Genomic DNA, 14,535 nt, shown 5'->3' with positions numbered 1-14,535 from the left:
CACGTGTTTCCCGTGTTTAGAACAGTCCCTGCACAAAATGACATTAAGCGGAAATAACACCATTTAAAACTGCTTGCGGTTTTAATGTTATATCTGGTTCCTGCAATATGGTTAAAAATCATTGAGAAAAATGGCATGGGTAGCCCTCCCTGCCCATTACCAGACCCTTTAGGTCTTGTACGCATATTAAGGGGAACCCTGTACCCATATTAAAAAAAGGAAATGCGTGTGGCCCCCAGGCCCTATATACTCAGAACAGCAGTATACAGGTGGTGCAAACAAGACAGGGACTGTGTAGGTTTGTTGTGTTAAGTTGAATCTGTTTGTAATTTTCAACTGGTACATTTTTAAAGTGTAGCTCCAGTCAAAAAAACTATTTTTAAGCTTTTGGGAAAACATAGGGAAGGGTTATCACCCCTGTATAATTTGTTTTGTCATCCATCTTTTTTCATCTCACTTGCTGTTGTCTCCTTCCGTTTGCAAGTAGGAGATGTTTGTAAGGTGGATGTTTGAAAGTAGGGGCCTGCCCTATATGCTCTGCAGAAATGGCGGAACAAGGTGTTGGTTTTGCCACAACATTGTAAGCCCTCAAAGTGACTCTTGGTGGGCGCTGGAGCGCCCTGCTGTGAACGATTATATCAAGAATTGTAATTACATGCCATTGTTGAACAGTGGTAGAAAAATTGACCTTTGGTGGTTGTGGTGCTGGTGCCACAACACTATAAGTCCTCACCGTTACTCTGGGTGGGCACAGGAAGGGGCCCTCCTGTGAAATATTATATCAAGAATTGTAATTACATGTCCCTGTTAAACAGGGGCAGACAAATTGGGCCTTAGGCACTGGTTTTTATTGCAGGAATTAGCCCTGCTGCAAAGCATTGCATCAAAAATTGTAATTAAATGCCCCTGTTAAACAGGGGCAGAAAAATTGGTCCTTAGGCACTGGTGCTGGTGCCACCACACTGCAACCTCTCCCATATACTCTTGTTTGATTGCAGGAATTAGCCCTGCTGCAAAGCATTGCATCAAAAATTGTACTTAAACGCCCCTGTTAAACAGGGGCAGAAAAATTGGGCTGATGGCATCAACCAGAACCAGAAATGTTCTTCCAACATATCAGCGGAGGAGGAAGAGGATAGACAATCAACATAACAGGACAGTCACTCAGCATCAGCATAGGCAGTCTTGAAGGGATGTGATATTTCAAAAAAAAATATTCTGTTACATCAGCTTCAGGTGCTTGGTAGCTGTGGGTGATCCAAGACTGATTCATCTTGATGAAGGTCAGTCGATCAACTGATTCGGTGGACAGGTGCACCCTGTGATCGGTAACAAAGCCACCAGCAGCACTGAAGGTGCGTTCCGAAAGAACGCTGGATGCAGGACAGGCCAGTAGCTCAATTGCATACTGTGCAAGCTCTGGCCAGTGATCCATCCTCAAGACCCAGTAAGCCAGAGGATTTTCGGTGGGAAAGGTGTCCAAGTCTGACCTTGCCCCTAGGTATTCCTGCACCATGTAAATTAGACGTTGGCGATGGGTGCTGGAACCGATCATACCTTGGGGCTGCGGACTAAAAAATTGTCTGAAAGCATCAGTCAGACGGCCACCTTCTCCACCGCTCCTTCTGACCGATGCCTCAGCAACACGTTGTCCAGGACCAGGAGTTTGTAACCTCCCAGTCTCTGGGAACGTGTTGCACAGAGCTTTCTGCAAGGCCTCCCGGAGATGTCTCATCCTCTGCTCCCTCTGCGATGGCAAGATAAGGTCGGCAACCTTACCCTTGTACCGTGGATCAAGGAGAGTGGCCAGCCAGTAATGGTCCCTCTCCTTGATCCGAAGAATACGAGGATCCTTCCGCAGGCTTTGCAGGATCAGGGAGGCCATGCAGCGTAGGTTAGCTGAGGCATTCGGTCCGGAGTACTCTGGGTCACTAAGGACAACATGATCCGCAGCTACCTCCTCCCAGCCACGTACAAGTCCACGTGTTTCTTGGGACTGTAAATCATCCCTATAAGACTGCTGCTGCTGCTGCTGCTGCTGAATGCCAGCCTCCACCTCCATGCTGACACAATCATCCTCCTCCTCCTCATCCTCTTCCTGTGTGATGGGTGGCACAGCAGGAACACTGTCTGGATAAAGGGGGCCTTGAGAGGCAAGGAAGTCCTCCTCTTCCTGCCTCTGTTCTGCCTCAAGTGCCCTGTCCATTATTCCACGCAGCGTATGCTCCAAGAGGTGGACAAGAGGTACAGTGTCACTGATGCATGCACTGTCACTGCTCACCATCCTTGTGGCCTCCTCAAACGGTGACAGGACAGTGCATGCATCCCTGATCATGCCCCACTGGCGTGGTGAGAAAAAACCAAGCTCCCCTGACCCGATCCTGGTGCCGTAGTCGCACAGGTACTCATTGATGGCCCTCTGCTGCGTGTGCAGCATGGCCAATGTTGAGTTCCATCTGGTGGGCATGTCACATATAAGGCGGTTCTTGGGCAGGTTCAACTCCTTTTGGAGCTCAGCCAGCCGAGCACAGGCATTAAATGATCGGCGGAAATGCACACAGACTTTCCTGGCCTGCTTCAGGACATCCTGTAAGCCGGGGTACCTGCCCAAGAACCGCTGCACCACCAGGTTAAGGACGTGAGCTACACAGGGCACATGGGTCAGTTGTCCCTGTCGGAGGGCGGAGAGGAGGTTGGTGCCAATGTCGCAAACCACCATTCCTGGCTTAAGCTGGCGTGGCGTCAACCACCTCTCAGCCTGCCCCTGCAGAGCTGACAAAACATCCGCCCCAGTGTGGCTCCTGTCCCCCAAACAAACCAGCGCAAGCACGGCATGGCATCGTTTTGCCTGCGTACTTGCGTAGCCCCTGGAACGCCTACGGAGCACCGCTGGTTCTGAGGACAGAGCACTGGAAGAGGCCATGGAGGAAGAAGAAGAGGAGGGGGTGGAGGAGAGAGGTGTGTCACAACCAATAGTAGCATTTTGGAGGCGTGGTGGCGGAACAACCTCCAACACTACTGCACCTTGTCCTGCATCCTTCCCAGCTGCCAGAAGAGTGACCCAATGGGCCGTGAAAGACAGGTAACGTCCCTGTCCATGCCTGCTGGACCATGAGTCAGCGGTAATATGCACCTTACCGCTGACCGCCCTGTCCAACGAGGCAAGGACATTGCCTTCCACATGCCGGTAGAGAGCCGGAATCGCCTTCCGTGAGAAAAAGTGGTGTTTGGGGACCTGCCACTGAGGAACCGCACATTGTACAAACTCACGGAAGGGGGCCGAGTCTACCAACTGAAAAGGCAGCAGTTGAAGTGCTAGCAATTTAGCCAAGCTAGCATTCAACCGCTGGGCATGTGGATGGCTGGGAGTAAACTTCTTTCGCCGGTCCAGCAGCTGGGGCAGGGACATTTGCCTGCTATAATCGGACGTGGGTGTACCACTAGCAGAGTTCCCGGAAGCACTTGGCTGTGACACACCTAATTCTACACCTTCATTCCTCTCAGAGCAGGTTTCAGAGAGGACTGAAGGTCTAGTGGGGTTGGAGATGCCAGCTGATGAGGAGCAAGGAGAGGTCCGCTTTGTTCTTTGGTGTGGGTCTTTGAGGTACGCTTGCCAACGAGCTGCATGGCAGGTCAACATATGTCTGGTCAAGCATGTGGTGCCCAAGCGGCTGATGTTTTGGCCACGTGAGATACGCTTGAGACATATGTTGCAAATAGCAGCGGTGCGATCTGATGCACTAGTCTCAAAAAAGGCCCACACCAAAGAACTTTTAGAATAACGCGCAGAGGCAGCGCTCTGCACAGGTGGAGCTCTGCGGTGTGATTCAGTCGGTGTACCGCCCCTAAGCTGGCCCCCGGAGGGCATCCTGCCTCATTGGACATGTACCTCCTCCTCCTCCTCCTCCTCCTCCTCTCTCCTTCCAGGCACCCACATGGAGTCAGTGCCCTCATCATCCCCTCCCTCTTCATCGCTGTAGCAAACCTGGCAGTATGCTGCAGCTTGTGGAACATGACTGCCAGATTGCTGTCCTTCTTGAGCATCCCCTCTCTCTGCGCTCACGCTACTGCCTTCCTCTAGCTGAGAGTCATCATCAGAGCCCACAAAACACTGGGCATCCTCCTGGAGCATGTACCCAACACTGTGCTCAAAGAGTTCAGGAGACTCCTCAGGAGGACGTGGTGGGTCTAGGGAAGGAGTCACTGATGATGACATTGAGAGGAGGGAAGACGATGCGTTGGCAGCTGCTTTGCTAGTACCCTGAGACTGGGTGAGAGAGGATGAGGAGGATGAAGAGGGCTTGGTCATCCACTCTACCAAGTCGTTGGCATGTTGCGGTTCAACATGTCCAGCTGCCGAAAAGAAGGACAAGCGTGTCCCATGGCCACGTGCTGATGACAATGCACCGCGTCCACGACCAGCACTGTTGTCTCTAGACACAGAGCCTGCTTGCCCTCTTTTATCGGCTCGCGCCTGTCTGCCTCTCCTTGCTGGCCTTCCAGACATAGTAATGGCCTGAAGGCAGTTGGGTAAAAAAGCAGTTGGGTAGTGTATATTGTGCTAGAGGCACAGAACACCCACTAATAGTGATGGACGAACTTCCGACGGGACGTTTCGCGAACGCGAAACGCGAACGGACACAAACGTTCGCGAAAACGACCGTTCGCCGCGGGCTCCATTGACTTCAATGGGAGGCGAATTTCGCAAACCTTTAGGTCGAATTTGCGGCCACGGGGTAATTATTAGGGGGTAGCACGTAGTCCCACCACCTGGACAATAGCATAATACATGTATGAGGTGAATTTGGGATCGATAACTACAAGCATTTTTTTTTTATTTGGGAAATTGTTCTGACAATTCAGGACTATGGAGCTAATGAAGGCAATGGAGGAGAGGGAAGGTCAGGGACCAGGGTAGGCAAACAAGAGGGTGCAGGAGATACAGAGCACTGACAGCAGCACCGTAATACAGAGCACTGACATCAGCACCGTGACATACAGCGCTGACAGCAGCTCCGTGACATACAGCGCTGACAGCAGCTCCGTGACATACAGCGCTGACAGCAGCTCCGTGACATACAGCGCTGACAGCAGCTCCGTGACATACAGCGCTGACAGCAGCTCCGTGACATACAGCGCTGACAGCAGCACCGTGACATACAGCGCTGACAGCAGCTCCGTGACATACAGCGCTGACAGCAGCTCCGTGACATACAGCGCTGACAGCAGCTCCGTGACATACAGCACTGACAGCAGCTCCGTGACATACAGCGCTGACAGCAGCTCCGTGACATACAGCGCTGACAGCAGCACCGTGACATACAGCGCTGACAGCAGCTCCGTGACATACAGCGCTGACAGCAGCTCCGTGACATACAGCGCTGACAGCAGCTCCGTGACATACAGCGCTGACAGCAGCTCCGTGACATACAGCGCTGACAGCAGCTCCGTGACATACAGCGCTGACAGCAGCACCGTGACATACAGCGCTGACAGCAGCTCCGTGACATACAGCGCTGACAGCAGCTCCGTGACATACAGCGCTGACAGCAGCTCCGTGACATACAGCACTGACAGCAGCTCCGTGACATACAGCGCTGACAGCAGCTCCGTGACATACAGCGCTGACAGCAGCACCGTGACATACAGCGCTGACAGCAGCTCCGTGACATACAGCGCTGACAGCAGCTCCGTGACATACAGCGCTGACAGCAGCTCCGTGACATACAGCGCTGACAGCAGCTCCGTGACATACAGCGCTGACAGCAGCTCCGTGACATACAGCGCTGACAGCAGCTCCGTGACATACAGCGCTGACAGCAGCTCCGTGACATACAGCGCTGACAGCAGCTCCGTGACATACAGCGCTGACAGCAGCTCCGTGACATACAGCGCTGACAGCAGCTCCGTGACATACAGCGCTGACAGCAGCTCCGTGACATACAGCGCTGACAGCAGCTCCGTGACATACAGCGCTGACAGCAGCACCGTAAGCAGCCCCAGGAGGAAGTCAGCACAGCACAGGGATGGTGTGATCCCCTCATAATAAGAACCCCCAGGAGGAAGTCAGCACAGCACAGGGATGGTGGGAGCCCCTCATAATAAGAACACCCAGGAGGAAGTCAGCACAGCACAGGGATGGTGGGAACCCCTCATAATAAGCAGCCCCAGTAGAAATATGACACCGCTCAACCTCTTCAAAGAGGAGGGTAGGGGCATATAGTACGGTGTGCTTTTTTGGGTCAGGGAAGTGAGCCAAATGAATTAAGAAGGTCTGTGTGCTTGATTCCAAAAATTGTTTATAGACATATACATGGTCTACTGATCACATGTGTTGAATTCCTCCGAGATCCATGCCTCATTCATTTTTAGAAATGTGAGGTAGTTAACACTGTGGTGAGCTAGGCGAGTACGCTTATCGGTCACAATCCCCCCTGCTGCGCTGAACGTCCTTTCGGACAGGACACTGGATGAGGGGCAAGCCAACAGTTCGATTGCAAATTGGGCAAGCTCTGGCCAGAGGTCAAGCCTGCCCACCCAGTAGTCTAGGGGTTCATCACTCCTCAGAGCGTCCACATCGGCCGTTAACCCAATGTAGTCGGACACCTGACGGTCTAGGCGTTCCCTGATGCTGGATCCGGATGACACCTGTCGATGGGTCGGCTGAAAGAATGACCTCATATCCGAAGTCACCAACACATCTTCAAACCGGCCTCTTCTTGCAGGCGCTGTTGGATTGGTACCCGCAAATCCTTCTCTGGGAGTGGGAATTGCTCCTCTGCCAGCGCACGCAAAAGCAGAATGCAGCATTTCTCGAAGCAAGGCCTGGAAGTGCTGCATTCTGACAGCCCTCTGCGACGGCGGTAACATTTCCGCCATTTTGTGTTTGTACCGGGGGTCTAAGTACGTTGCCACCCAGTACTGGTCCTTGACCCTCATGCTTTTTATACGGGGGTCCCTATTAAAACACTGGAGCATGAAGGCCCCCATTTGCACTAAAGTGGAAGCGGTGTGGTGGCCTGGCTCCTGCTCATCATCCAGGATAATGTCGTCCTCTTCATTCTCCTCTCCCCATCCTCGCACAACAGGGATCCCAGAAAGGTTTAAAGCATGCTCTTCTTGCTCCTGCTCATCCGCCCCGGCACCATCCTCCTCTGACTCCTCATCAGACTCCTGTTGTTGACTTGTCTCAGATAGAGTAGCCCCCCCTGGGAATTCATCCAGCATTGCGACTTCCTCATCTTCCCGCTCCTGCTCCTCCACAGCCTGATCAATGACACGACGCAATGCACGCTCCAGAAAGAAGGCATAAGGTACCATGTCACTGATGGCGCCATGGCTGCGACTGACCAGTTTGGTGATCTCCTCAAATGGCCGCAGAAGTCTGCATGTGTCGCGCATGAGCAGCCACTGGCGCGGTGAAAAAAAACCCAGCTCCCCAGAACCGTTTCTTTCGCAGAGTTCATACAGGTAGACGTTAACTGCACGTTTCTGCTGGAGCAGCCTATCAAGCATATAGAAGGTTGAGTTCCATCGCGTCGGGCAATCGCAAATAAGACGTCTGACCGGCAGATGGTGTCGCCGCTGAATGTCAGCAAGGCGAGCCATGGCCGTGTAAGATCTTCTGAAATGGGCCGAGATTTTCCTTGCCTGCCGCAAGATGTCCTGGACCCCAGGGTATTTGACAAGGAATCGCTGCACGACCAAGTTTAAGACGTGTGCCATGCACGGCACGTGCGTGATTTTGCCCTGTTTCAATGCGCTAAGCAGATTGGCACCGTTGTCACACACCACTTTACCAACTGTCAAATTGAGCGGTGTTAGCCACTCATCTGCCTGTGAACGCAAAGCTGAAAGGAGTGCCGGGCCAGTGTGGCTCTTTGCTTCCAGGCACAACAGACGCAGCACGGCATGGCAACGTCTCACCTGGCATGTGGAATAGGTTCTGGGGAGCTTGGGCGGTGCAGTGGAAGAGACGCTAGCAGCGGAAAAGGAGGAGGCAGCTGAGGAGGAGAGGGAGGAGGATGGAGTAGGAGGAGGAGAAGAAGAGTCAGGCCTGCATGCAATCCGTGGCGGTAAAACCAAATCTACACGGGTGCCACGGGTTACATGCTTGACGGCCGTCAGAAGGTTCACCCAGTGGGCAGTAAAACTGATATACCTTCCCTGCCCGTGTTTGCTAGACCACGTGTCTGTGGTCAGATGTATCTTGGCACCGACACTGTGTGCCAGAGATACATTCACTTGCCGCTGAACATGGCCATATAGCTCTGGGATGCCCTTCTCTGAGAAATACTTCCTTCCTGGGACCTTCCATTGTGGTGTTCCAATGGCCACAAATTTGCGAAAGGCCTCCGAGTCCACCAGTTTATATGGCAGTAGTTGGCGGGCTATGAGTTCTGACAAGCCAGCCGCCAACCGTTGGGCAAGAGGGTTATCCGGCGTCATCATTTTTTTACGCTCAAACATTAGGCCCACGGAAGCCTGCCTTTTTGCAGAAAAATGTGAGCTTGGCGTGATGGAAGGTGGAGTGGAGGACAATTGTGAGGAGAGAGGAGAAGGAGAAGTAGAAGACGAGGCTGGACGGTGAGAGCCTGCAGTGTGGCTTTGTGTGTTCCGTTGCTCCCACTGGGCTCGGTGATGGCTGCTCATGTGCCTTCTTAAGGCGGTCGTCCCTAGGTGAGTATTGGGCTTACCGCGACTAACGCGTTGACTGCAAAGATTGCAGATGGCAACGCTATTGTCAGCAGCGGACACGTTAAAAAAAGCCCACACTGCGGAGCCATGTGCCGGTGTCCTGGGAGCGCCAGATGTGACCGTACATGGTCGATGACTCGCTCCTGATACATTTGCAGTCTGCTTTGTCCCTGCTGTGCAATGTAAGTCATTGCTGCTTCTCCTCCCTATCTGCTGGTCCATATCTCCCTCTGAACTCCCCTCCTCTTCCTCTCTTGTGGGCACCCACGTGACATCACTAGACACGTCATCATCAACGTCACCTTCCCCACCGCTATAAGTAGAGTAGGCAGCAACACCGGGGACCAACCTCCTCCTTGGGCTGATCTGGGTACTGGCGTCAGACTGCTGAGTAGCGCTTGTTGCTACCTCCTCTTCCTGATCCAATACCAAGAGTGGCTGCGCATCAGAAATGTCCTCTTGATATGGATCGGAAAATAATTCCAGTGACTCAAGCGGAAGGTATGTGGTGGTGGTGGTGGTGGTCGTGTTGTTGGTGGTAGTGTCTTTGGGGGTGCACATAGCAGAGAGTGAAGAAGAGGGTGCAGATCGAGAGGATGAGGAGGGTGCAGAAGAGTAAGGCTGAGCGAGCCACTCAACCAAGTCTGGTGCATCCTTTAAAGTAATTGAACGCACCTTCTGCAACTTCCCACTTTGGCTCAAGCCTGTTGCTCCTGCCCTACCCCTACCACCCCTGCGGAAGGGCCTGCCTCTTCCTCTGCATGTCATTTTTTAAATGACCCTGTGACAAAACTCTTAGTCCCTATACCGCTGAAGGACTGCTGCAGTATAGGTGAGCGGTCAGCAGTGGTGCACGTCAACCCTATCTATTGTGGACCTATAGCGGTCCTTACAGAACAGCAGACTGTACCGCACTCAAGCCTATGTACCGTAGCACCCTATACCAAGTTACCAGTCCTTATAAGAACTTTTGTGGACCAAGCAGGTTGTGTATTAGTGTTTAGCAGACTGTACGTCAGTCCCTATACCGCTGAAGGACTGCTGCAGTATAGGGCAGCGGTCAGCAGTGGTGCACGTCAACCCTATCTATTGTGGACCGATAGCGGTCCTTACAGAACAGCAGACTGTACCGCACTCAAGCCTATGTACCGTAGCACCCTATACCAAGTTACCAGTCCTTATAAGAACTTTTGTGGACCAAGCAGGTTGTGTATTAGTGTTTAGCAGACTGTACGTCAGTCCCTATACCGCTGAAGGACTGCTGCAGTATAGGGCAGCGGTCAGCAGTGGTGCACGTCAACCCTATCTATTGTGGACCGATAGCGGTCCTTACAGAACAGCAGACTGTACCGCACTCAAGCCTATGTACCGTAGCACCCTATACCAAGTTACCAGTCCTTATAAGAACTTTTGTGGAACAAGCAGGTTGTGTGTTAGTGATTAGCAGACTGTACGTCAGTCCCTATACCAATGAAGGACTGCTGCAGTATAGGGCAGCGGTCAGCAGTAGTGCACGGCAACCCTATGTATTGTGGACCGATAGCGGTCCTTACAGAACAGCAGACTGTACCGCACTCAAGCCTATGTACCGTAGCACCCTATACCAAGTTACCAGTCCTTATAAGAACTTTTGTGGACCAAGCAGGTTGTGTATTAGTGTTTAGCAGACTGTACGTCAGTCCCTATACCGCTGAAGGACTGCTGCAGTATAGGGCAGCGGTCAGCAGTGGTGCACGTCAACCCTATCTATTGTGGACCGATAGCGGTCCTTACAGAACAGCAGACTGTACCGCACTCAAGCCTATGTACCGTAGCACCCTATACCAAGTTACCAGTCCTTATAAGAACTTTTGTGGAACAAGCAGGTTGTGTGTTAGTGATTAGCAGACTGTACGTCAGTCCCTATACCAATGAAGGACTGCTGCAGTATAGGGCAGCGGTCAGCAGTAGTGCACGGCAACCCTATGTATTGTGGACCGATAGCGGTCCTTACAGAACAGCAGACTGTACCGCACTCAAGCCTATGTACCGTAGCACCCTATACCAAGTTACCAGTCCTTATAAGAACTTTTGTGGACCAAGCAGGTTGTGTATTAGTGTTTAGCAGACTGTACGTCAGTCCCTATACCGCTGAAGGACTGCTGCAGTATAGGGCAGCGGTCAGCAGTGGTGCACGTCAACCCTATCTATTGTGGACCGATAGCGGTCCTTACAGAACAGCAGACTGTACCGCACTCAAGCCTATGTACCGTAGCACCCTATACCAAGTTACCAGTCCTTATAAGAACTTTTGTGGACCAAGCAGGTTGTGTATTAGTGTTTAGCAGACTGTACGTCAGTCCCTATACCGCTGAAGGACTGCTGCAGTATAGGGCAGCGGTCAGCAGTGGTGCACGTCAACCCTATCTATTGTGGACCGATAGCGGTCCTTACAGAACAGCAGACTGTACCGCACTCAAGCCTATGTACCGTAGCACCCTATACCAAGTTACCAGTCCTTATAAGAACTTTTGTGGAACAAGCAGGTTGTGTGTTAGTGATTAGCAGACTGTACGTCAGTCCCTATACCAATGAAGGACTGCTGCAGTATAGGGCAGCGGTCAGCAGTAGTGCACGGCAACCCTATGTATTGTGGACCGATAGCGGTCCTTACAGAACAGCAGACTGTACCGCACTCAAGCCTATGTACCGTAGCACCCTATACCAAGTTACCAGTCCTTATAAGAACTTTTGTGGACCAAGCAGGTTGTGTATTAGTGTTTAGCAGACTGTACGTCAGTCCCTATACCGCTGAAGGACTGCTGCAGTATAGGGCAGCGGTCAGCAGTGGTGCACGTCAACCCTATGTATTGTGGACCGATAGCGGTCCTTACAGAACAGCAGACTGTAACGCACTCAGGCCTATGTACCGTAGCACCCTATACCAAGTTACCAGTCCTTATAAGAACTTTTGTGGACCAAGCAGGTTGTGTGTTAGTGATTAGCAGACTGTACGTCAGTCCCTATACCAATGAAGGACTGCTGCAGTATAGGGCAGCGGTCAGCAGTAGTGCACGGCAACCCTATGTATTGTGGACCGATAGCGGTCCTTACAGAACAGCAGACTGTAACGCACTCAGGCCTATGTACCGTAGCACCCTATACCAAGTTACCAGTCCTTATAAAAACTTTTGTGGACCAAGCAGGTTGTGTGTTAGTGTTTAGCAGACTGTGCGTCAGTCCCTATACCGCTGAAGGACTGCTGCAGTATAGGGCAGCGGTCAGCAGTGGTGCACGTCAACCCTATCTATTGTGGACCGATAGCGGTCCTTACAGAACAGCAGACTGTACCGCACTCAAGCCTATGTACCGTAGCACCCTATACCAAGTTACCAGTCCTTATAAGAACTTTTGTGGACCAAGCAGGTTGTGTATTAGTGTTTAGCAGACTGTACGTCAGTCCCTATACCGCTGAAGGACTGCTGCAGTATAGGGCAGCGGTCAGCAGTGGTGCACGTCAACCCTATGTATTGTGGACCGATAGCGGTCCTTACAGAACAGCAGACTGTAACGCACTCAGGCCTATGTACCGTAGCACCCTATACCAAGTTACCAGTCCTTATAAGAACTTTTGTGGACCAAGCAGGTTGTGTGTTAGTGATTAGCAGACTGTACGTCAGTCCCTATACCAATGAAGGACTGCTGCAGTATAGGGCAGCGGTCAGCAGTAGTGCACGGCAACCCTATGTATTGTGGACCGATAGCGGTCCTTACAGAACAGCAGACTGTACTGCACTCAGGCCTATGTACCGTAGCACCCTATACCAAGTTACCAGTCCTTATAAAAACTTTTGTGGACCAAGCAGGTTGTGTGTTAGTGTTTAGCAGACTGTGCGTCAGTCCCTATACCGCTGAAGGACTGCTGCAGTATAGGGCAGCGGTCAGCAGTAGTGCACGGCAACCCTATGTATTGTGGACCGATAGCGGTCCTTACAGAACAGCAGACTGTAACGCACTCAGGCCTATGTACCGTAGCACCCTATACCAAGTTACCAGTCCTTATAAGAACTTTTGTGGACCAAGCAGGTTGTGTGTTAGTGATTAGCAGACTGTACGTCAGTCCCTATACCAATGAAGGACTGCTGCAGTATAGGGCAGCGGTCAGCAGTAGTGCACGGCAACCCTATGTATTGTGGACCGATAGCGGTCCTTACAGAACAGCAGACTGTACCGCACCCAAGCCTATGTACCGTAGCACCCTAGACAGACCAAGTTACCAGTCCTGATAAAGAGCTTTGTGGAACAAGTGAGTTGTGAATGATTAGCAGACTGCAGCAGAAGGGCAGCAGTCAAGTATAATATTCTTTCTATATTTGGAAGAAAGAATATTATACGTGTACAAGCCTATTACCGTACCACTGATACCAGTCCTGAAAAGAACCTTTGTGGAACTAATAGTAACAGCAAGTCTTTAAAATTATCCTCACTGCCTGACACACTGCTTCCTGCCTGTCCCTATACAAATTGGCAAAAAAGAGTAGGCTGGAACGATTAGCTGGAACAGCTCTTTTGTGGACCTGATAGTAACAGCTAATGATGATGATGATGATGATGATGAAGAAAGACTAATCTGGCTGAGCTGTCCCTAAAATAGCAGCATACAGCGCTCTGTCCCTTTATCTAAACTGACAAAAGAAACTCAGGCTGCTGACCTAACACCTATACCAGTCCTGAAAAGAACTTTTGTGTACCAAATAGCTAGCGTTTTCTCTGTCCCTACTCCACACAGGATCCTTTCCCTACAGTGACAGAAGAAAGAATGTAAAATGGCCACCGGATCGGGTGTATTTATAGGTTAGGGGGAATGTCCAAGTGTCCATGAGCTGTCATGTCTCAATTGGTTGTCCTGTAACACATGATAAACGTGTCACGAAAGGTTAAAGTTCTTGTATACATTAAACACGTAAGTCCGCCGGGGCGAACGACGGAAAAAGGCGTTCGAACCCGCGGACGGCGAAAGTCGGAAATTCGCCGCGAAACGACCGCCGGGCGAACCGTTCGGCCATCACTACCCACTAACTCCTGCAGATGCCTTTATTATAGAACACCAGAGATAAAGGGGTATATACAGATGTATACTGTGCTGTGCTGGAGGCACACACAACTTCCAATAACTCCTGCAGATGGCAAGTGGGCTCAAATAGAGAACAGCTATGTAGGTGGATATAGCGGTATGTACTGGGTACAGAGCACGCACTATCTCCGAACACTACTGACTGCAAGCTCTATTATAAAAGATAGATCACTAGCTATATAGGTGAGGTGAATATAGCGGTGTATACTGCGGTCAGGGCACGCAGACAATAACCACTACACAACAGCAAGATCGAAAATTGTCCGAAAACGATCGGTGTGTACTGTGTTGAAGGTACACAGAACACCCACTGCTTCAGACGCCAACACACTACACAAGGCCGCCGCGCTGGTGGCCTTATATAGTGTGGGGCGTGCACTACACAGCCTGAGCTATGATTGGCCACAGGCATCCTGCCTGTGGCCAATCATGGCTCTCCTCGCTGCTGGCGCTGCGATTGGCCAAGCATGCGGGGTCACAGTGCATGCTTGGCCAATCATGAGCCAGCAATGCACTGCGCCATCGCAGTGCATTGTGGGCCGTGAGCGCCACACGAATTTGGCGCGAACGGACCAAAATGTTCGGACTTCGCCGAACGGACGAACAGCCAACGTATGTTCGACTCAAACACGAAGCTCATCCCTATTCCTGAACTACTTTGGTCTGACTTTTTGATGCAACTTTGGCCCAGAGAATGAAAAGTGAGATCAAAGTCGCACCAAAAG

The 14,535-nt window shown here is 51.4% G+C and overlaps 1 protein-coding gene across 1 annotated transcript in view; it reads left to right on the top strand.

Moving 5' to 3' along the window:
• Positions 1-14,535, top strand: part of LOC143933584 (phospholipase A2 inhibitor and Ly6/PLAUR domain-containing protein-like) — a 34,733-nt gene that overhangs the window by 3,733 nt on the left and 16,465 nt on the right. The gene's annotated exons all lie outside the window — the stretch shown is intronic.

Source organism: Lithobates pipiens, unplaced genomic scaffold (genome assembly GCF_037356315.1).
Source record: "Lithobates pipiens isolate NorthernLeopardFrog02 unplaced genomic scaffold, aLitPip1_a1.2 Scaffold_27, whole genome shotgun sequence".
NCBI lineage: Eukaryota > Metazoa > Chordata > Amphibia > Anura > Ranidae > Lithobates > Lithobates pipiens.
This window is presented reverse-complemented; position numbering and strand designations above follow the sequence as displayed.